The sequence below is a fragment of the Oryx dammah genome, unplaced genomic scaffold, assembly GCF_014754425.2.
Source record: "Oryx dammah isolate SB20612 unplaced genomic scaffold, SCBI_Odam_1.1 HiC_scaffold_29, whole genome shotgun sequence".
NCBI classification, from domain to species: domain Eukaryota; kingdom Metazoa; phylum Chordata; class Mammalia; order Artiodactyla; family Bovidae; genus Oryx; species Oryx dammah.
Genome location: NW_024070213.1, coordinates 61,526,855 through 61,550,539, shown reverse-complemented (window position 1 = coordinate 61,550,539; position 23,685 = coordinate 61,526,855). Strand labels below are relative to the sequence as shown.

General features: G+C 40.4%; 1 protein-coding gene across 23 annotated transcripts in view; it reads left to right on the top strand.

The window, feature by feature from the left end:
• The window catches only part of R3HDM2 (R3H domain containing 2), a 161,681-nt gene that overhangs the window by 84,709 nt on the left and 53,287 nt on the right, over positions 1-23,685 (top strand). Inside the window, exon 1 of one of the 23 annotated variants that reach the window (XM_040233026.1) lies at positions 10,530-10,815. The exons of the other annotated variants lie outside the window; for them this stretch is intronic. The gene's annotated coding sequence lies outside the window, so the exon portion shown is untranslated. Of the gene's footprint in view, positions 1-10,529; positions 10,816-23,685 lie in introns of those variants that run through there. 23 annotated transcript variants of the gene reach the window in all.

Here is a 23,685-nt window from a genome sequence, read left to right as displayed (position 1 = left end):
AGAATCTGCCTGCAGTGCAGGAGACTAAGTTCGATCCCTGGGTTGGGAAGATCCCCTAGAGAAGGAAATGGCAACCCACTCCAGTATCCTTGCCTGGAAAATCTCACGGACAGAGGAGCCTGGTGGGCCCCAGTCCATGGGGTCGCAAAGAGTCAGGTACGACTGAGTGACTAACACTTACTTACTTACACTAAATCTGTATTGATTCTTCTGTGACATAGACTAGAAAATGATATATCTCCCTATTTATTTAGGTCTCATTTTTTTCTTCAATGTTTTGTAGTTTTCAGGATTCAGACCCTTACATGTTTTGCAAAGTACCTGCCTAATTATTTAATTTTGGTGGGCAACAATCATAAATGATACTGTTTTTTAAGTTTTGGTTCTCAGTTACTCATTGTTAGTGTATGTAAATTTTATTGACTTGGCAGTGTTGATTTTATGTCCTGTGATCTAAGCATCTAAAAATGTTTACAAGTTCTAGGTTTGGAGTGGTTTTGTGTGTGTGTGTGTGAATTCCTTGATATTTTATAGGTGCACAATTATGTTGCCTGTGATGGGAAACAGATTTTATTTCTTCCTTGCCAATCTGTTTACCTTTCATTTCTTTTTCTTGGCTTTTTGTACTAGCTGGGACTTGAGTATGATTTTGAATACCAGTGGTGGTGGTGGACAACCTTGCCTTTTTTCTAATCTAAGGGAGAAGGCATCAGTCTGTAGATTTGTTATAGATGCCTTCTATCTATAGACAAGAGGAAATTTCTTTCTATTCCTAGTTTGTTGACAGTTTTTATTATGAGTGGTCTTAGAAAAACAGAAGACTGGTTCTTCTTGCTTCTTCTGTCTGCCCTCTGATGGAGGAGGCTGAGAGACTTGTGTAAGCTTCCTGATAGGAGGGACTGGGTCTTGCTTTGGTGGGCAAGGCCTTCAATAAAGATGATTAAATCCAATTATCTGCTGTTGGGTAGGGTTGTGCTCCCTCCCTGGGAGTTGTTTGGCCTGAGGTGACCCAGCCCTGGGGTCTACAGGCTCTGTGGTAGGGTTAATGGTGACCTCCAAGAGGACTTAAGCCAGGGAGGGACCTTCTCAAACTACTGCTGCCAATGCCCCTGTTCCTGTGGTGAGCCCCTGCGGACCCTCACTGCTACAGGAGACCCTCTAAACACTAGCAGGTAGTTTTGGTTCAGTCTCCTGTGGGGTCACTGTTCCTTTCCTCTGGGTCTTGGTGTGTGCAAGATTTTGTTTGTGCCCCCCATGACTGGGGTCTCTGTTTACCCCGCTGCTGTGGAAGTCCTATAATCAAATCCCATTGGCCTTCAAGGACAAGATTCCCTGGGATTCCTAGTCTCTGTCAGATAACCAGGCTGGGAAGCCTGACATAGGGTTCGGAACCTTCACAACAGTGGGAGAACTTCTTTGGTATTATTATTCTCCAGTTTGTAGATCACTCAACTGGCAGTTATGGTGTTTGATTTTATCATGATTGCATCCCTCCTGCCATCTTACGGCGGCTTTTTCTTTGTCTTTGGACGTGGGTATCTTTTTTTGGTGGGTTCTGAAACCATTTACTACAGATTGGGACTTGAACCCAGCCAAAACCCTACTTGGGACTTGAACCCACATGGCTGGGACTCAAACCCAGCCAAAACCCATGGTACCTGGTTTCAGGACCTAATGAAACTCAGGTTCTTGATGTCTCATCACAGAAAGAATTCAGTGAGAGACAAAGTGATAGGTAAGTGGATTTATTCAGATACAGAGAGAAGCACACTGCACAGAGTGTAAGCCATTGCAGAGAGTGAATGTGGTGGCTGTGAAGAGTGGCACAGTTAGTTTTTATAGGCTGGGTAATTTCTTATGCTAATGAGTGGGAGGACTGTTCCAGCTATTTTGGGGAAAGGGCGGAGATTTCCTGGATTTGGGCCACTGCCCACTCCTTGGTCTTTTAACAGTGTCTTGGAACTGTCACCTCTGGGTGTGTCATTTCACTTGCTGATTCAGGAACAAGGTCTAGTCTTGTCTGCTATCTTGGTCCCATTTGATTCTAATCAGTTTATGTTGTGTCCTTGGGCCATGTCATTCTTTCGAAAGTTGTGCCCTGCTGCTTTCCCTCCTGTTACATACTGTTCCAGTATCCTCCTGTCGATGGATGTTCCCCAGCTAGCTTCGACTTTGGTGCCCTCACGCGAAGAGATGAGCATATGTCCTTTGACTCCTCTGTCTTAAACTGGAAGCCTAAAATGTGGTGTTTAATTTCTCAGCGTGTGGAGATGGACCGATATATATTTATTATTGATTTCTAATTTAATTGCTTGGACACCAGTCACATCCACAACTGGGTATTGTTTTTGCTTTGGCTCCATCCCTTCATTCTTTCTGGAGTTATTTCTCCACTGATCTCCAGTAGCATATTGGGTACCTAATGACCTGGGGAGTTCCTCTTTTGGTATCCTATCATTTTACCTTTTCCTACTGTTCATGGGGTTCTCAAGGTAAGAATACTGAAGTGGCTTGCCATTCCCTTCTCCAGTGGACCACATTCTGTCGGGCCTCTCCACCATGACCCGCCCGTCTTGGGTTGCCCCGCAGGCATGGCTTGGTTTCATTGAGTTAGACAAGGCTGTGGTCCTAGTGTGATTAGATTGACCAGTTTTCTGTGAGTATGGTTTTAGTGTGTCTGCCCTCTGATGCCCTCTTGCAACACCTACCATCTTACTTGGGTTTCTCTTACCTTGGGTGTGGGGTATCTCTTCACTGCTGCTCCAGCAAAGCACAGCCGCTGCTCCTTACCTTGGATGAGGGGTATCTCCTTACCGCCGCCGTTCCTGACCTTCAACGTGGGATAGCTCTTCTAGGCCCTCCTGTGCCTGCGCAGCCACCACTCATCACCAGATGGTCAGCACCGAAATCAGATTGATTATATTCTTTGCAGCCAAAGATGGAAAAGCTCTATACAGTCAACAAAAACAAGACCAGGAGCTGACTGTGGCTCAGATCATGAATTCCTTATTACCAAATTCAGACTGAAATTGAAGAAAGCAGGGAAAACCTCTAGACCATTCAGGTATGACCTAAATCGAATCCCTTATGATTATACAGTGGAAGTGAGAAATGGATTTAAGGGCCTAGATCTGATAGATAGAGTGCCTGATGAACTATGGACGGAAGTCCGTGACACTGTACAGGAGACAGGGATCAAGACCATCCCCATGGAAAAGAAATGCAAAAAAGCAAAATGGCTGTCTGGGGAGGCCTTACAAATAGCTGTGAAAAGAAGAGAGGCGAAAAGCAAAGGAGAAAAGGAAAGATATAAGCATTTGAATGCAGAGTTCCAAAGAATAGCAAGGAGAGATAAGAAAGCCTTCTTGAGCGATCAGTGCAAAGAAATAGAGGAAAAGAACAGAATGGGAAAGACTAGAGATCTCTTCAAGAAAATTAGAGATACCAAGGGAACATTTCATGCAAAGATGGGCTCGATAGAGGACAGAAATTGTATGGACCTAACAGAAGCAGAAGATATTAAGAAGAGGTGGCAAGAATACACGGAAGAACTGTACAAAAAAGATCTTCACGACCCAGATAATCATGATGATGTGATCACTAATCTGGAGTCAGACATCTTGGAATGTGAAGTCAGGTGGGCCTTAGAAAGCATCACTACGAACAAAGCTAGTGGAGGTGATGGAATTCCAGTTGAGCTGTTTCAAATCCTGAAAGATGATGCTGTGAAAGTGCTGCACTCAATATGCCAGCAAATTTGGAAAACTCAGCAGTGGCCACAGGACTGGCAAAGGTCCGTTTTCATTCCAATCCCAAAGAAAGGCAATGCCAAAGAATGCTCAAACTACCACAGAATTGTACTCATCTCACATGCTAGTAAAGTAATGCTCAAAATTCTCCAAGCCAGGCTTCAGCAATATGTGAACCGTGAACTCCCTGATGTTCAAGCTGGTTTTAGAAAAGGCAGGGGAACCAGAGATCAAATTGCCAACATCTGCTGGATCGTGGAAAAAGCAAGAGAGTTCCAGAAGAACATCTATTTCTGCTTTATTGACTATGCCAAAGCCTTTGACTGTGTGGATCACAGTGAACTGTGGAAAATTCTTCAAGAGATGGGAATACCAGACTACCTAACCTGCCTCTTGAGAAATCTGTATGCAGGTCACAGGAAGCAACAGTTAGAACTGGACATGGAGCAACAGACTGGTTCCAAATAGGAAAAGGAGTACATCAAGGCTGTATATTGTCACCCTGCTTATTTAACTTATATGCAGAGTACATCATGAGAAACACTGGACTGGAAGAAACACAAGCTGGAATCAAGATTGCTGGGAGAAATATCAATAACCTCAGATATGCAGATGACACCACCCTTATGGCAGAAAGTGAAGAGGAGCTAAAAAGCCTCTTGATGAAAGCGAATGAGGAGAGCGAAAATGTTGGCTTAAAGCTCAACATTCAGAAAACGAAGATCATGGCATCTGGTCCCATCACTTCATGGGAAATAGATGGGGAAACAGTGTCAGACTTTATTTTTGGGGGCTCCAAAATCACTGCAGATGGTGACTGCAGCCATGAAATTAAAAGACGCTTAACTCCTTGGAAGGAAAGTTATGACCAACCTAGATAGTATTTTCAAAAGCAGAGACATTACTTTGCCGACTAAGGTCCGTCTAGTCAAGGCTGTGGTTTTTCCATTGGTCATGTATGGATGTGAGAGTTGGACTGTGAAGAAGGCTGAGCGCCGAAGAATTGATGCTTTTGAACTGTGGTGTTGGAGAAGACTCTTGAGAGTCCCTTGGACTGCAAGGAGATCCAACCAGTCCATTCTGAAGGAGATCAACCCTGGGATTTCTTTAAAAGGAATGATGGTAAAGCTGAAGCTCCAGTACTTTGGCCACCTCATGCGAAGAGTTGACTCATTGGAAAAGACGCTGATGCTGGAAGGGATTGGGAGGAGGAGGAGAAGGGGATGACCGAGGATGAGATGGCTGGATGGCATCACGGACTCGATGGACGTGAGTCTGAGTGAACTCCAGGAGATGGTGATGGACAGGGAGGCCTGGCATGCTGCGATTCATGGGCTTGCAAAGAGTTGGACACGACTGAGCGACTGAACTGAACTGAACTGAATTTAATCGCATTTTGGTGAGAGAAGATGGCTTCCCTTGTGGCTCAGCTGGTAAAGAATTCGCCTGCAAAGTGGGAGACCTGGGTTCCATCCCTGGGTTGGGAAGATGCACTGGAGAAGGGAAAGGCTACCCACTCCAGTATTCTGGCCTGGAGAGTTCCATAGACTGTACAGTCCATGGGGTCGCAAAGAGTTGGACATGAATGAACAACTTTCAGAGAAGATACTTTGTATGATATCAGGGTTTTTTTTAATTTGTTCAAGTTGTTTTATGATTTGGCATATATGGTCTATCTTGGTGATATTTCATGAGCACTTGAAAAGAATATGCATTTTGTTTATAGTTGGAGTGTTCTGTAAATGTCAACTAGATCCTGTTGTTTGTTGATTTTATTCAGTTCTTTCTGTATCCTTGCTAATTTTTTTAAAGTAATTTTAAAATTTTATTTATTTTTGGCTGTGCTGAGTCTTCATTGCTGTGAGGACTTTCCTCTAGTTGTTCCAAGTGGGGGCTACTCTCTAGTTGTAGTGCTGGGGCTTCACATTGCATTAGCTTCTCTTGTTGCAGGGTACAGGCTCTAGGCATGTGAACCTCAGTAGTTGTGGCACACAGGCTCAGTAGTTTCAGCTCCCAGGCTCTCGAGTACAGGCTCAGTAGCTGTCACCCGTGGGCTTAGTTGCTCTGCAGCATGTAGGATTTTCCCCAACCAGGGATCAAACCAGTGTCTCCTGCACTGGCAAGTGGATTCTTCACCCTTGAGCCACCAGGGAAGCCCTGTATCCTTGCTGATTTTTGATCTAATGGTTCTGTCTATTCCTAAAAGAGGGAGGTTGAAATATTTAGTTGTAATTGTGCATGTCTGTTTTTCATTTCAGGACTTCCCTGGGTCTCAGCAGGAGACCAGTGTAGGAGACTGCAGTGTAGGAGACATGGGTTCAGTCCCTGGGTTGGGAAGATCCCCTGGAAAAGGAAATAGCCACGTAGTCCAGAAGTTGCCTGGGAAATCCCATGGACAGAGGAGCCTGGCAGGCTGCAGGCCATGGGGTCACAAAAGAGTCAGACATGACTCAGCAACTGACCAACAACAACAATATTTCATTTCAGTTATTAGTCTTTGTTTTGTGTGTTACAAAGCTGTTTTGGTAGACATTTATAATTGTTGTCATCTTGGTGAATTGTCCCTTTTTATCATAATGTCTACTTTGTCTAATACTGATTTTAGCCCTTCCAGCTTTTTTTGGCTAGTATTTGTATAGTGTATCTTTTTCAACCTTTTAAAATTTAAATTGATATTTATTTTTTGGAACAATTTTAGGTTTACAGAAAAATTGAGCAGAAAGTACACAGAGTCCCATATGCCATTCTTCTCCAATAGACACATGGTTTTCCTGTTAACACATTATTTACTGGGGGATTTTTCAGAAACTAATGCCTGTGGCTGACAATTTGTTACGTAAATGAATATTGAAAAATCTCCAATCAGTAACACTTGGATAACAAAAGACATATTCATACATCTCTGGTCAATAATGTGTTAATAACCATTTTGCTTTACTGTGGTACATGAGTTACAGTTGATGAGCCAATAGTGATATGTTATTGTTAACCAAAGTCTGTGGTTTAATTTAGGTTTCACTCTTTGTATTGTACAGTTCTCTGGGTTTTGACAAATACATGTCATGTATCCACTATTAAAATATCATACAGAATAGTTTATTCCATTTCCTTCTAACTGACCTATATCACTATGTTTGAAGTGGCTTTGTTTATTTGAACAGTCTCTCTTTAATTGGCATATTTAGACCATTTACATTTAATGTAATTACAGATATTTTAGATTTAGGTGTATCATCTAATTTGGTTTTTGTTGTTGCTTCTGTTTTTAAACTCTGAGGATCCCCTCTTCCTGCCTTTTGAGTCATTTGAACATTTTGTAGTATTTCGTTTTAATCATTCATGTTTGTCTTCTAATTATTCATGTTTGTCTTTAAGGTTTTGGCTATCTTTGTATAATTTTTTATTGGTTGCTCTAGGGATCTATCTCTTGCTCTTTTTTCTCTCAGAATACACACGCAAACACAAATACACACTTAGGTATGTGTATGTGCAGTGCACGTCTCTCAGTTGTGTCCGGCTCTTTGGGACCCCATGGACTATACAGTCCATGGAATTCTCCAGGTCAGAATACTGGAGTGGGTAGCCTTTCTATGCACACCTAACTTAACAATCTACTTAGATTTACTATTTCACCATTTCAGTTGGAATGTCATTCCAGGTTCCTGATGTTACAGTTGTCCTGTCCATTATGTTTATCTGCTGCTGCTGCTAAGTGACTTCAGTCATGTCCGACTCTGTGTGACCCCATAGACGGCAGCCACCAGGCTCCCTCGTCCCGGGGATTCTCCGGGCAAGAACTCTGGAGTGGGTTTCCATTTCCTTCTCCAATGCATGAAAGTGAAAAGTGAAAGGGAAGTCGCTCAGTCATGTCCATCTCTTAGCGGCCCCATGGACTGCAGTCTACCAGGCTCCTTACTTTTATCTACATACATTGAAAAGTTAATGAGATAATCTTACAGTTCTTGTTTTCAAACATCAAAATATGTTTTAAAGAACTAAATAGGAGAAGAATATTATATGTAACTAGACATCTAGCATTTTTGTTTTTCTTTCCTCATTCCGGGTATTCCACGTCTTACTGTATTGTTTCCCACTTTTCTGCTGTCTTCGTTGGTCATTGTAGAGTAGGTTTGCTGACACTTCTCTTAGTTTTTCTTCATCTGAGAATGTCTTTTGTCATTTTTATTACTTATGGGTCTTTTCTCTGGACACACGATTCTGTGTTTATGGTTCTTTGCTTTAAGCACTTTAAGGATGATGTTCTACTTTGTTCTAGTCTTAATAGGTTCTGATGAGAAATATGCAGTCATTCAGGTCATTGTTCCCTTAGTAAGTCCTGCATCATTTCTGTCTTATTACTTGCCAAGATTTGTTCTTTGTCTGTAGTTTTTAACCTGTTAGATTGTGATGAATCCAGGAGTGGATTTTATTGTGTTTGTCCTGTTTGGGGATTTCTGAGCTTCTTAACTCTTAGGTTTATGTCTTCTGTCAAGTTTGTGAAGCTTGCGGCCATTATCTCTTAAATTGTTTCACCACACTTTCTCCCCGGCTTCTGGGATACAGATAGCCCAGATATTAGGCTTTTTTGTATTATTTTACAGGCCTGTGAGAATCTGTACTTCCTGCCTCAATCTTTTTTCTCTTTATTGTTCATATTTGGTATTTCTATTGAAATTTGATTTGTCTTCAATTGGAATTTGATCTCTCTTCAGATTCACTGACTCCTCTCTCATTTCTGTTCTGCTTTTGAACTCATCAAGTGAGTGTATATGTTTTTGTTGCTCTATTTTTTAGTTCTAAAATTTCCATTTCGTTCCTTTTTATAGCTTCTGTTTCTTTCCTGAAACATTCTGTTAGTTTCAGGAGTGATTTCTCTACATTTTGACAACATTTTTTGTAATAGATGATTTAATAGCTGTCAGAGAATTTCTTCATATATGTCAACTCCATGTTGCATCTATTCATCTCTCTTCGTATACAGATTGAGATTATTTTGTTTCTTTGTATTCTAAGTAATTTTGGATCATATCCTGAAATTTTTGAATATTATAAGGATCTGGATCTTGTTAAATGCTGTGGCGAATGTTGTCTTTTATTTTAGCAGACACTTGACCTGGTTGGGTTCAGCTTACAAATTCTATCCAGCCTGCAGTGGATGGTGATTCCAAAGTTGTTTCAGTTTTCTTAGCTTTTGCAGTGCTATGTAGATCTGCTTTGCATGTGCGCTACCCATTAACTCATATGGGACTTGTGTGTGTGTTAGTTGCTCAGTTGTGTCCGACTCTTTGTGATCCCATGGACTGTAGCTCACCAGGTTCCTCTGTGCATGGAATTCTCTGGGCAAGAATGCTGGAGTGGGTTGCCATTCTTTCCTCCAGGGGATCTTCCCAACCCAGGGAGTGAACCTGGGTCTCCCATATTGCAGGTGGATTCTTTACCATTTGAGCCACCGGGAAAGCCCCCATATGGGACTTGGTTGGTGGCTCTTCTCATAGTTCAAACAGTTAGGAGATGCATGGTGAATTATTTTGGGTATGAAAGGTCATTATGAGAACATCTCAAAATAGTTCTGAAAAGAATGTATACATACTGTAGCGTGTATGTACTAAATCTGTATGTGAATCTGGGTGACTTGTACTATTTTTGCAAATCTCTGTATGTTAGAAACTTCTCAAACAAAAATTTGGAGGCAGAAAAAATACATATATATATATAGGTCAGAAACATGTGGTCCATTTGGCCCTTCAGGATCAGCTTTTTCAAAACCCCCAGCAGCTTCTCATCTCATTCAGAGTAAAAGCCAGACTCCTCCCTTTTTTTCCTTCTTCCATATGACCTTTAATTTGTTTATCTTATATTCCTAGAACTCATTGTAGTGTTTGGCCTGTAGTAAGAACACAAACACAGAACAGACATGTTTGTCTGAATGACTGACTGTGTCTCTGTGACAGATTTTATTGTTTTTCTCAGGATGTCCAAACCCCACTTATATGTTACTTTGTGATTTTGCAGACCTTGCACCACCTGCAATGTCTGTTACTTGCCTACTCCCTTTTATTAGGCTGTTAAAAATTAGGACCTAATTTAAAAATTTTTTTTAATTCTTAAAAATTATGTCCTAGAGCCATACATGCTTTCAAGAACTATTACTCGTCTTTCCCGGTGTCTTTTGTACCACTTCATTTTAATCTTTTTATCCTCATCTCCACCCATGTGCTGTACTCTCATTCTTTTTCATCAGTTCTGTTATTGAGTTACCTTCATGGTTTCCTCATTACACCCATTTTATAGCCACTTTTCCCCATCATTCTGGGGGCAGATACGGGAGAAGGAACAGATAGCCGCTAGTATCCTGTGTTCAAACTGAAAAATGATTATTAAATATAGCTTGCTGAAAAGAAAATTCTTTTTATGTAGATTTGCCCTTAGCTTCTAAAGTCCAGCCCAGTAGCTTTTTGGCAAAGACCATTTCTCGGACTTCATTTATTTTGCAAGTGAGAAAAAGGCCAAATAAGTTTAAATGTGAACTTATAATTCAGTACACATCCGCGACTCATTATTCTTCTCTAATAAGACTGTTTTGGCATCTCAGCATGTATAGCCAAAAAGAGCTGGTGCTGTGTCTTTAAAAACTATCCTCTGAGCAGTGTGGAAGCAGGCATGTCACTGAAGTGCTTGAATGAGAGCGAGAAGAGGAGGTAGAAGGGGGTGCTCTTATAGCCTCTGTGTGTGTGTGTGTGTGTGTGTCTGTGTGTGTCTTTCCCTGCGCGCGCACATGAGTGTGACTGTTGGCAGAGCTCTGGGTGACATCCCTCTGAACAGCTGGGCCATGGTCGGCTTCAGAGCTGCTTGTCAGAGCAATTAGCTTGCTAGAGACGCGGCAGCAAGGATCAGTAGCGTTTCATTCAAGGGTGAATGGGGTGGGAGGGGACTGTGGGCGGGGGTAGAGGCACAGGTTTCCCAGAAGGAATTTCTTCCGGCAAAATTCCGGCAGAACAGACTCTTACAATGAGGTCTCCATTAATAATGTGAGCTCGCTGTTGGTTTAAGTGCAGATCCATCTGGGGTGAGTTTTGGATAATTTTCTGTCTTTTATATAAAAGTCCTTGAACTCCACAGACTGGGTAGGGGAAAAGCTAGAAAGATATCTTTTGTATCTTGGCCAATTTAACTGTATAATACATTTAGGGAAATAAGATAATTTTCAAATGTTAAGTTTTTGAGGATTTTTGTTTTTTATCTTTAAAATACTTTAAAAATTAGGTTTGCTAGAACTTTTCTGTAGTCAGAGTCTACCTTTTCTATGGCTATTTCAAGTGATGCTTCATTCAGATTTAGCTTATGAGAATTGTGGTGATTTCTGTTCTTTTTGGTGATGCTGTTGACGCACATTGCAGGAAGCAGGGAATCCCCTATAAATATCTTTCACTGTGTCATTCCACAGTTATCCACACCCAGTTGGTAAATATGTCTCTCTGTCCTATGTCTTTACATAACTGTCCCCTAGTCTTTAAATGTGTTAAAAAGAAACATGTCGCCTTTGCTGTGTCTAGGCAGCTTTTTTGATTATGAACATCTAAGGAGAATTTATTCAGCCTTTTTAGTGAAACATGCCTTGTGACATTGAGGTTGTCATAAGAATTTCCTGTGGGTTTACTGCTTCTTATTTTGGATTACTTGTTTGTTTCTTATAATTGGTTTGATTTTGTTTGCTGCCCTTGGTTTCTAAAGGGTGTAGCGATGGGATTCCCTCTACCTCCAGTGACGTAGTGATTTTGTTTGCAGTCTTTTTCTTCTGAAAGGGAGGGGACAGAAAGAGGAAGAAGAAAAATCCATCTGAAGCGGTGCGTTCTCCCATCTATGCCTTGATGATAACTGGGTACCGTTGAACAGAACTGAAGCCAGAGTGGGATGCTGTTAATGACAGGGATGCTATTTTGTTTCTTTCCTTTTAGAATAGGCTGAGCCCAAAGTCAGGATTGCTGAAGCAGAGTGCCTAAATTAACTCTTTATGTCCTGATGCTAATGAATTTTACTTAACTGCCTTTTCTAAGTATGGAATGAAAAGGGGGCTCATAAAGAGATTTCTTGAACCTACCAAACATGAGTAATTCTAGGTGGGGTATTGGAATTTGAAATTTTTCTACTTTATTTGCGCTGGTCCTGAGCAGGCGGTTTGTACACTGTTTCTCAGACCTCAAAAATAGATAGTTATATAAAATTGCTTGCCACAGTAGTTAGAGTGAAACTCGGTTTGAACGTATGAAGCTAAAGCAAAGATTTAGGAAGCAATTGTTATACTCTTAGGTGTGCATCTAACTTACCTTTTTTTGGGTTAAGTTTTTGGACTTCCACTTTCTCTTTAGGCAACTGTATTTTAATAATCTGATCTCTGGAGGGCTACCTGCAGAGGTCAGTGTGAAAATTTTACAGTAGACTAGAGCCTGGGAATATTTTAGGTTTGCCTGTATTTGGATCCAATATGTGTATGGATATAATATGTTGAAAAGTGCCTTTAAGAACTTGCTGGCTTATTTTCCATCCTGATATTCTTTTCTTTTCTGTGGTTTCGTTTATTCTAAGTTTTCCATGTGAAGTGAAAAGAGTAATATCTGCTTTTAGCTTACATTATACAGTCCTATTTTTATGGTAGTTCAGTTGTATTAATATTTATTACAGCCATAAATATTTCAAACTAACAAAATTTTAATTTTATTTGGAAATAAGTAGGGGTAAGTAAAGAAATACAGTCCTCAGTAAGCCAAGAGCATTCTGAAAGAATAACCTATTTAGAAGCTTGCAAGAGACCAGGGCTATAAGGGTTAATAGAAATTCCACCGCATCCTTGCATCTAAATGTTGCAGCAAATATGTGGATAATTTCTTGCTAGCTTTTCAGGAAACCCCTGTGGTGGACAACCCTCATTAATCGTTGCCAGGAGACTGCTCTGACGTCACTGGGAGCGGTTCCCGTCTGCAACGAGGACAGGAATAGCCTTTGAGGGGGAAGAAAGCTGCTGTGAAGTTAAAGATGATGGTTTTGTTAACTTGGTTTTCCTTCCATTTGGGAGTGGGTGGAATAGGCCGAAAGTCTTTCTTAAATGTTTCCGTCATTAGCATTGGAAAATTTACTGAGAGATCTTTTTGTTTCAACTAAAAGTACCTTCTTATTTAATCTTTGTTTTCTAACCATCAAGATTTTAGAAAAGGTCTAGGAAAGAAAAGCTGTGAAAAAATATTAAAATAAGGTTTATTTCTTTTTATCCTTTTTTCACTCACTTCTCCCATCCCCTCAAGAAAAGGAAAAGATCAAAAACTGCTTTTGGAAAAGATGTTTAGCATCACCTTGTTTGTGATAAAATATAATATATGTTGGAAGAACTTTCCAGCAAAATTGAGAGGGACTGTTTCTGTGTCTGAAAGTTACCTTGTAAATACTTCTCTCAGTTCTCCTCTCCTAGCCCACCTGTGGTATGTGTGGTTAGTCGCTCAGTCATGTCTAACTCTGCTAACCTTTGGGCTGTATCTTTCCAAGCTCTTCCATCCGTGAAATACTGGAGTGGTTTGCCATTTTCCTCCTTCAAAGGATCTTCCTGACCCAGAGATTGAACCGGTGCCTCCCCTGTCTCCTGCATTGCAGGCTTTACTCTGCTGAGCCGCTGGGGAAGTACCCCTAGCCCACTTACACTCACTGATTTGTAGCCTGTTTAGGAACTTCTTTTTTTGGAAAAGCATAAGACTGTAGCTAAATGCCTGGACTCGGAATTTAGGCTGCCTGAGTTCAGATCCTAGGTATACCAGTTGCTGGTTTTGTGACCTTGGACAGATTACTTAACTGCTCCATTTCTACATATGTAAAATACATGAAATGAAGATAATAATAGTATCCATCTCCTAGGCAATGGCACCCCACTCCAGTACTCACTCTTACCTGGAAAATCCCATGGACAGAGGAGCCTGGAAGGCTGCAGTCCATGGGGTTGCTGAGGGTCGGACAGGACTGAGCGACTTCACTTTCACTTTTCCCTTTCATGCATTGGAGAAGGAAATGGCAACCCACTCCAGTATTCTTGCCTGGAGAATCCCAGGGACGGGGGGGCCTGGTGGGCTGCCATCTATGGGGTTGCACAGAGTCGGACACGGCTGAAGTGACTTAGCAGCAGCAGGATTGTTTTGAAGACTGAGAGTTAATTCATGTAAAACCTTTAAGATAGCTTCCTGGACTTAAGTGACTGCTTCCTTTGCCATGTTAAAAAATTCTAGGATCGTAAATGGACCAAATATCAAATCACAAATATTAAAATACCCAGTATGTCCATGTCCATTTACCTTCTTTTAATTTTATATTAAAGACTTAGAATATTACTCTTTTGTGGTTTTTGAGGCTTCCCTCTTTTGGATTGCTCTCTAAACTACCAGTGTATACTGACGATAGCTAGTAATGTGTGTAACATTTACTGTGAAGAAAATAGCTTTATATGTAAAGTTTTCTTTCTTCCCTATTAATTTTCTTAGGCCAGTGAGTTTTAAGGAGTACTGGGTACATATCTTTTCTAGTGGACTATATGGGGAAGGAGAGTTAATATTATTAAAAAGGAAGGTATAAGTTGAAGAAAAATAAAAAGTAAGAAGCACTGCCCAGGTGAATGTCCTCAAAGTCCAGCCACTGCCAAAGGGTGTGCTAAGTGGACATTATGTGTTGCTGGGGGAACGTTGAGAAACACTATAATCAGATAATGTGACTGGCCTTGCTTCTGGAATGAACTAGGGGGGAAATTTTTTTATCTTCAAGACTCTTGGATATATTTATCCTATGGCGTTGATGAGAAATGTGAATAAAGATTTAGGTGCACAGATACCCATCACAGCCTTATTTTATTATAAAAATAAACAGCTTCCTGAATATCCAGTAAGAAGGAAATGGTTAAATAAATCATGGTACCAGTATGTAGTAGAATATTGGATAGTTGGTAAAAGTAATTAATAATGATAGAAATGGTCACAGTTGTAGTAGTAGAAAAATGCATAGTATTTTAAAAAATGTTCTGTATACTGTAAATTACATAAAAATTGTTAGGTGTAGAAACATCCAAATGTATCTGAACATCCAAATTCCATTTGAATATGGAAACCAAGTTTTAAAAAGCATACCTGAAAACATTGGTGTTATTAGTAGCAGTTATCTCTGAGCTACAGAATATGGGTGATTTTTCTTTTCTATTTCTACTTGTGTGTCTTTTCTATAAGTATAAAGCCTATGTGTGTGCTTAGTCGCTCAGTCATCTCCGACTCTGCGACCCCGTGGACTGTAGCCCGCCATGCTCCTCTGTCCATGGGGATTCTCCAGGCAGGAATACTGGAGTGGGTTGCCATGCTCTCCTCCAGGGGTAACTTTCCGATCCAGGAATTGAACCAGGGTCTCCTGCATTACAGGTAGATTCTTTTACCAGCTGAGCTACCAGGGAAGCCCATAAAGCCTATAGTACTTCTCTAATCATAAAAGTCTTTCTGTTAGCATCTGAAAGTAAAATTTCAGAATCTGTTAAAGTGAAAATAAATGATGATGTGTAAATTCCTAAGCATAGTGTTTGGAATGCAGTAAATGCTTGATAAACAGTAGCTCCTATGTACTGAGGAAGATCACCTCCTGGATCACAACCCTTTCATACTGGACAGCAGCATCGGTGAGATATATAGCATTTTGTCTGGCCTAGGATATTAAAACAAAACAACTTTTAGGACCAGAGTGAAATGTTTTGGTGTTCTCATATGAGGGTGTAAAGGCAACTGATGTAGAGGGGGCCTAGTGATGATTTTTCTGCAGTGATTTAAAATTTTTTTAGCTTTGCTATAATTTATGAGTCCCACTACAGGTTGCTTTTATCCCCTGTTTCTGGGTTGTCTCCTTAATAATTCTTAGGAAGCTTGAAACAGTTAAGAATTTCCATTGCTTCTCATGTTAGTCTACTCTTATGGACCTCTTGGAACTCAGCTGATGATAAAAAAAGAAATGTAGACGTCCATCTACTTTGGACGTGCTTGGGAACTGAGATGTGCATCTAAGAAGCTACTGTCAACACATGAACGACATTCTGGAAATACACGTGGCTATTTTTACTGGGCAGTAGTGTTAGATATTCTTAAACTTTGACTATTTATTTTTCATAATAACTATAGTTCTTAATATGTGACTTGTACAATACATATATGTTTAGTAAATAGTCACAGAAAAAATGACTGTAGTCTTAACATCATGGCTTGTGTGCCTGAGGCCATTTTCTCTTCCAGAAGGCACAATAAGGTGAATGTACTTAATACTACTGAAGTTTACACTTTAAAATTATTGAAATGGTAATTTTTATGTTACGAGTATTTTACCACTGTTAAAACCAAAAACCCAACAGTCTGAACCAAATGAACATGTACAGTTTCCCAGCTAAGTTTTTGCCCTGATACCTCAGATTCTGTCTACTTGTTAGCATTCACTTACCTCCATATACCAAAAGATATGGCCCAGAGTTGCTTATTACAGAGATGTTGTATCAGTTACTAGCAAAAAGCATGTGAGGAAAGGGGGATACCTGATAATACATCAGGTGGGTTTTAGAATATTAATGAGCACCACTAAGGATGTGCTTTTTGGTCTAGTCTCTGTATCTAGTTTATAATTGTCTTGAATCCTCTTTACTTCAAGGAGATCTGCAACTGAGGGTGAAGGAATTGGGACATATGGACGGTGAAGAGCAAATATATTACAGTAGATCTTCCCTATCCACGGGGGATATCTTCCAAGACCCCTGCTGTGGATTCCTGAAACCTGGATAGTACCAGGCCCTGTATATGCTATACACTTTTTCTTAGGCATCCATACCTATGAAAAAGTTTAATTTATAAATTAGACATAGTAGGAGATTAACAAAGGCAATTATATTAGTAAAAGTTTTCTTTCTCTCTTAGAATATATCTTATTGTACAAATGTAACACCTTTTCCACCTTAAGTACTAAGCACTTATAATGCTTAGCACTTATAATGCACTGGCCATAACTTTTACAGTGACAGCAAAATTAGCACAGTTTTATTTTTCCTTTTCACAATTTCACAGAAGATTCATTCTTAGCGACCTCAGTGTGGTTTTTTTTTTTTCCCCCTTATTAAGTTGAGAACTTTTACCTTTTCACCTAAAGGAAGCACTTTATGGCTTCTTTTTGGCATATCCAAATGGCCAGCATTACTCCTTGTGTTTTAAGACCATTATTAAGTAAAATAAGGCTTATATGAACGCTAGTATTTGTGATACCATGACAGTCGATCTGCTAACTGAGAAGACTACTAAGTGACAGGTGGGATATGATGGACAAAGGGATGATGCCTGTCTTGGGCAGGACTTAATGGGATGGCTTGAGATTTCATCGTGCTATTCAGAACAGCACTTATGAATTGTTTATTTCAGGAATTTTCCATTCAATATTTTTGGACTACAGTTGACTGGGTAACTGAAACCATGGAAAGCAAAGCTACAGAATTGGGAGTGGGGGACGGAGACTACTGCATTTCCTCCTTTGGACATAGCAGTTTTTTCTCTGTGGATAGTGGAGGCTGATGAGGGAGGGGAGTGTTCAAAAGAGGACAGATACAGAATTACAGAAACTGTATAAACGGACTGATTTGAGAATATGGAAAACAAGAGCCTGAAATCTGTGGAGTTTGATGTTCGTTTTAACATTTCAAAGAAAGTTATGGGAAACTTAAAAAAGTTGTGATCAGTTGCTTCAGTCGTGTCCTCCTCTTTGCGACCCCGTGGTCTATAGCCAGGCTCCTCTGTCCATAGGATTCTCCAGGCAAAAATACTTGTGTGGGTTACCATGCTCTCCTCCAGGGGATCTTCCTGACCCAGGGATCAAACCCACATCTCTTGCATCTTCTGCATTGGCAGGCAGATTCTTTACCTACTTAGCCACCTGGGAAGCCTTCTTAACAAAGGTTGGGAGAATTTTTTTTTTTTTTTAATATAGCTGCTTTATACTGCTGTGTCAGTTTATGCTGTACAGCAAAGTGAATCAGTTACACATATACATATATCCCCTCTTTTTTTGGATTTCTTTCCCATTTAAGTCACCACGGAGCACGAAGTAGAGTTCCTTGTGCCACACAGTAGGTTCTCATTAGTTGTCTATTTTATACATAGTTGTGTTTATATGTTAGTCCCAACCTCCCAATTCATCCCACCCGCCCCTTTCCACCTTGACATCCATACAGTTTGTTCTCTATGTCTGTGTCTCTATTTCAGCTTTGCAAATAAGATCATCTGTATCATTTTTTTTAAGATTCCATTAATGTGCGATATTTATTTTTCTCTTTCTGACTTACTTCACTCTTTATGATAGTCACTAAGTCTGTCCATGTCGGCAGATGACACAGTTTCATTACAGTGATTAGCAGTCTTAAAATGTTTAGCTTTTTCCATACATTGTGGCATGGGACACTTCAATATTGGAATTTCAGCTAGGCAGCACTTTACTTATACTAACCCCGCAATTTTTCCTACTGATGATTTTTCACAGTGCAAAGATTCCTGAATTTCTCCTTTGAAGCTAAACAAGAGACGATTTCTGGAGTCTGGGAGATCCCTCGTTATTTGCATAGATTCATTGTGATTGCTCTTCACTTTCTTCCCCCTACTATTCATTTTTAGTGTATCAGCATTTCTTATTTGCCTATGAAGACTATTTTTTGACAATATTTGCAGCAGTTGCTGTGGAAAATGTTTTATTTTAAAAAAAAAAAAAAAGGTGGCAGCAAGGGGAATTTCATCTTGTAGCTTAGTGATAGAGTCTGTTGCCATGGAGTCCTGGATCAGATTGGCTGACCCTGGGCCAATGAGCAGTTAGAACATAAATACATCATCATTTAACCTTGCAGAATTCATTTATTCAGTGATATATGACATTAATACTGTACTAGAGTTGTGAACTAAATTGTTTCAAGAATGGTATAAGGTGGTTTTCTCTTCCCTTTCAAAATTTTCTGCTTAATGTAAACAGTTGTAATAATACATTATCTTCTTGCTCTGATTTGATTGGGAGAAAATATGGAGGGAAATACCTTTCACCTGTCTGTGAATTGAGCTGCTGCTGCAGTCAGTTGGGCTTATGCCAAGTCTAAGTCAAACTCTGACCTCTAGACTAGAGATTTGTCTTGATATCTGAAGCTGCCTTGCTTATTTTGGTAGCTTTAGAGCTGAGTCAGAAATTGGCAGCTTTTTTGTTGTTTTTTCTTTTTTCTCTTCTACTCTGATACGATAATCCATGTAAATGTCATATTGCACATTATTTGATCTGGTGTTAGAGAATGATCTGGGAGTAGCTTCTGAGTTCTCCATCTTCACTTCTCTAGCTTGTTCATATTTATCAACATAAAAGAGAGTGAGATTTCACTTAACTCAGTGTTAGTTCCTTATCACGGCAGATCATGGCATGGATCTTCCTCTGTACCTTAAGACTGAAAATGATTCATTCATATAAAGAAAGTACCCCTTCTAGATCTTACAAATGAAAAAAGGAGTATTGTGTTTTTCTTCTTACATTTTGTGTCAGGAATACTTGAGAAATTGTGATGGGTCTTATTCTTCTCTCCTCCAGTGTTCCGATGCTTGGCTATTTAGATTTGAAGGATTGAGAGAGACCTCAAAAGGTCCATGAGTCTGTTCCCCTCCTTTGAACCATTTGAGTCTCTGTAAGTGAGTTGTGAACTTCTCATACGGTTACTTTCTGTCTCAGAGGAATAAAATGAAACTTCTGATTCATCTGTTGAGCAGAGAGGAGCAAAAAATCTGTTTGATACCTGACTAACTTTTTGTGGGGGAGGCCTTAGAAAAATAGGATGGAAAGTATTCAGGATTTTGTGATTTTAGTTATTGTGACCAGAAAAAAGCTCCCTGGGATGGCATCTTAGTAAAGGCCTGAAAAGGCTGAGTAACCAGGTAGAAGAAGGCACTGTGAAAGCCACCCCTTGTTACTGTTGTTCAGTTACCCAGTCGAGTCCGATTCTTCGTGACCACATGGACTGGAGCACACCAGGCCTCCCTGTCCCTCACCTTCTCCTGGAGTTTGCCCAAGTTCATATTCATTGCACTGGTGATGCCTTCCAGCCATCTCATCCTCTGAAGCCCTCTTCTTCTGCCCTCGATCTTTCCCAGAATCAGGGACTTTTCCAATGAGTCGTCTGTGCACATCAGATGACGAAAATACTGGGGCTTCAGCTTCAGTCCTTCCAGTGAATATTCAGGGTTGATCTCCCTTAAGAGTGACTAGTTTGATCTCCTTGCTGCTCAAGGGACTTTCAGGAGTCTTTTCCAGCAGCACAGTTCAAAAGTATCAATTCTTTGCTGTTCTGCCTTCTGCACAGTCCAGCTGTCACAACCGTACATGACCACTGGGAAGACCGTTGCCTTAACTATACAGACCTTTATTGGCAGAGTAATGTCTCTGCTTTTCAACACACTGTCTAGGTGTGTTTGTCATCGCTTTCCTGCCAGGAAGGAGTAGTCTTCTGATTTCTGATTTCATGACTGCAGTCACTGTCGGCAGTGATTTTGGAGCCCAAGAAGATGAAATCTGTCACTAGTTCCATGTTTTCCCCTTCTATTTGCCATGCAGTAATGGGGCCAGTTGCCATGATCTTAGTTTTTGTAACCTTTAGTCTTAAGCCGGCTCTTTCTCCTCTCTCACCCTCATCAAGAGGCTCTTGAGTTCCTCTTCGCTTTCTGCCCTTACAATGGTATCTGCATATCTGAGGTTGTTGATGTTTCTCCCGCCTATCTTGATTCTAGCATTTATCATGATGTGCTCAGTGTATAGTTAAACAGAGTGACAGCAGACAGTCCTGTCATACTCCTTTCTCAGTCTTGAACCAATCAGTTGTTCCATACAGGGTTCTGACTGTTGCTTCTTGACCTGGATATAGGTTTCTCAGGAGACAGGTAAGATGGTCTGATATTCCCATCTCTCTGACAGCTTTCCACAGTTTTTCATGATTGACACAGTCAAAAATTTTAGTGTAGTCGATGAAACAGAGATAGATGTTTTTCTGAAATTCTCTTGGTATAATCCAGTGAATGTTGGCAACTTGATCTCTAATTCCTTTTCCTTTTCTAAACCCAGTTTGGACATCTGGAAGTTCTTGGTTCACATAATGCTGAAGCCCAGTATGCAAGATTCTCATGGTTCTCACAGTTATTCTGAGGTGGTTTGCATTCCCTCCTCCAGTGGATCATATTTTTCAGAACTCTCTGCTATGACCTGTCCATCTTGGGTGACCCTGCACGGCATGGCTCATAGCTTTACAGAATTATGCACACCCCTTCGCAACAAGGCAGTGATCCTTGAAGGGGAAGCCATCCCTAACTCACCCTTTAATGAGGTTCAGCCTTTTCCTTACAGTCAGTTCAGTTCAGTTGCTCAGTCATGTCCGACTCTTTGCAGCCCCATGGACTGCAGCATGCCAGGCTTTCCTGTCCATCACCAACTCCTGGAGCTTGCTCAAATTCTTGTTCATTGAATCGATGATGCCGTCAACCATCTCATCCTCTGTTGTCCCCTTCTCCTCCTGCCTTTAATCTTTCCCAGCATCAGGGTCTTTTCCAGTGAGTCAGTTCTTCCCATCAGGTGGCCAAAATATTGGAGCTTCAGCTTCAGCATCAGTCCTTCCAATGAATATTCAGGACTGATTTCCTTTAGGATTGACTGGTTTGATCTCCTTGCAGTCCAAGGGACTCTCAGGAGTCTTCTCCAACACCACAGTTTAAAAGCATTAATTCTTTGGGGCTCAGCTTTCTTTACAGTCCAACTCTCACATCCATACATGACTACTGGAAAAACCATGGCTTTGACTAAATGGACCTTTGTTGATAAAGTAACAGCTGCTTTACTGCTTTTTAATATGCTGTCTAGGTGGGTCATAGCTTTTCTTCCAAGGAGCAAGCGTCTTTTAATTCCATGGCTGCAGTCACCATTTTGGAGCCCACGAAAATAAAGTCTGTCACTTGTTTCCATTGTTTCTCCATCTATTTGCCATGAAGTGATGGGACCAGATGCCATGATCTTCGTTTTTTGAATGCTGAGTTTTAAGCCAGCTTTTTCTCTCTCCTCTTTCACTTTCATCAAGAGGCTCTTTAGTTCTTCACTTTCTGCCATAAGTGTAGTGTCATTTGCGTATCTGAGGTTATTGATATTTCTGCTGGCAATCTTGATTCCAGCTTGTGTTTCATCCAGCCCAGCATTTCATATGATGTGCTCTGCATATAAGTTAAATAAGCAGGGTGACAATATACATTCTTGACGTACTCCTTTCCCAATTTGGAACCAATCTGTTGTTCCATGTCTAGTTCTAACTGTTGCTTCTTGACCTGCATACAGATTTCTCAGGAGGCAGGTAAGGTGGTCTGGTATTATTTTTTATCATTTTTTAAGAGAGTGTGTATGCTTTTAATATATATTACAGCAAAACTTAAATAGTATCTTAAACAAGACAAAAGAAGTCTTTCTCTTACATTCAGGAAATCCAGAAGTAGCCAGTCCATCCAGGGTTGGTCTCATCAAGGAGTTAGGTTTCTTCCGCTGCCCCACTGTCTATGGTTTTTAATCCTATCATCTCACAGCCTCGGATGATGAGTGAAGTGCCAGCTTTTACTTCTGCATTCAAGACGACAAGAATCAGGGATCAGGGAAGAAGGGCCATCTGTTTCCATTAAGGATACTTCATACAATTTGTATTTATTATTTTTATTAGTTTCCTGGGGGTGCTGTAACAAAATACCAGAAACAGGAGTGTGTAAACAACAGAAATTTATTTTCTCACAGTTCTGGAGGCTAAAAGTCTCAAGATCAAGGTGTCAGCAGACTGGAATTTTCCTGAAGCCTCTCTCCTGGATTTCTAAATGGCCTCTGTTTACTGTGTCCTCCCATGGTTTTTTTTCCTGTGCCCACACAGCTCTGATATCTCTTTGTATGTTTCAGTTTCCTCTTCTTATAAGGATACCAGCCAAATTAGGCTTTAATTTAATCACCTCTTTAGAGGCCCCATCTCCAAATACAGTCACATTCTGAAGTACTGGGGGTAAGGGAGTGGATAGGGGTTCAGCATGTGAATTTTGAGAGGACACAATCCAGCCATAATAATAATTCTTTCTACTTATATCCCGTGGACCGCAACCTAGTCACACATTCATTTAGCTATAATGAAAGTTAGAATATGTGTAACATTTTTACAGCCATGTGCCCAACTGAAAATCAATAGTTGTATTAAGAAAGAGGTGATTGGATATTAGGGAATGAACAGCAGGCTCTCCTTTGTAGCGGAGGCTTAAGGAGTAATGATTCTTAAAGTTTTCCAGTTCCTTCATGTGAAATTAGATTGTTCTTACCTTATTTCTCTGGCCAAACTCACATTCAGTTTTAGATTTTGAAAGATTATTTTAAAACTAAATTGTTGGCTTAAGTGCCCTCTCCACCTCATAGGTTGACCTCTGAGTTCCTCACAGTGGGCAATACACACTTTGCTGCATAGTGTTTAAGTTTGCGAGAGAAGGCATCTTGAAATGCCATAAGCAATAGGTAAATTGTGATTTTTTTTGTTTTCTTTCCTAGCATGTCTTGTCTGGGTTTAGTTGGGAGCAGTTTTTCCAGGATGTGGGAAAAGACAGTGTGAGTCTTTTCCATTTCTAAAATTCTGTGTTATTTTCTACATAGTGGCATTACTGTGATAAAGCTAAAGAAAATGGAAGTAGTAGAACTGCTCCACTGTTGGAGCACTGCTGCTTTTTGTTTGAAAGAGGAGGAAATATGATTTGTTCTGTTTTGCTCAAGGAAATAAAATGGGCATTTTTGGCCAAGAATGTAGAGAAGCCGATAAAACTATAATGAAGCCCAACTGACACTT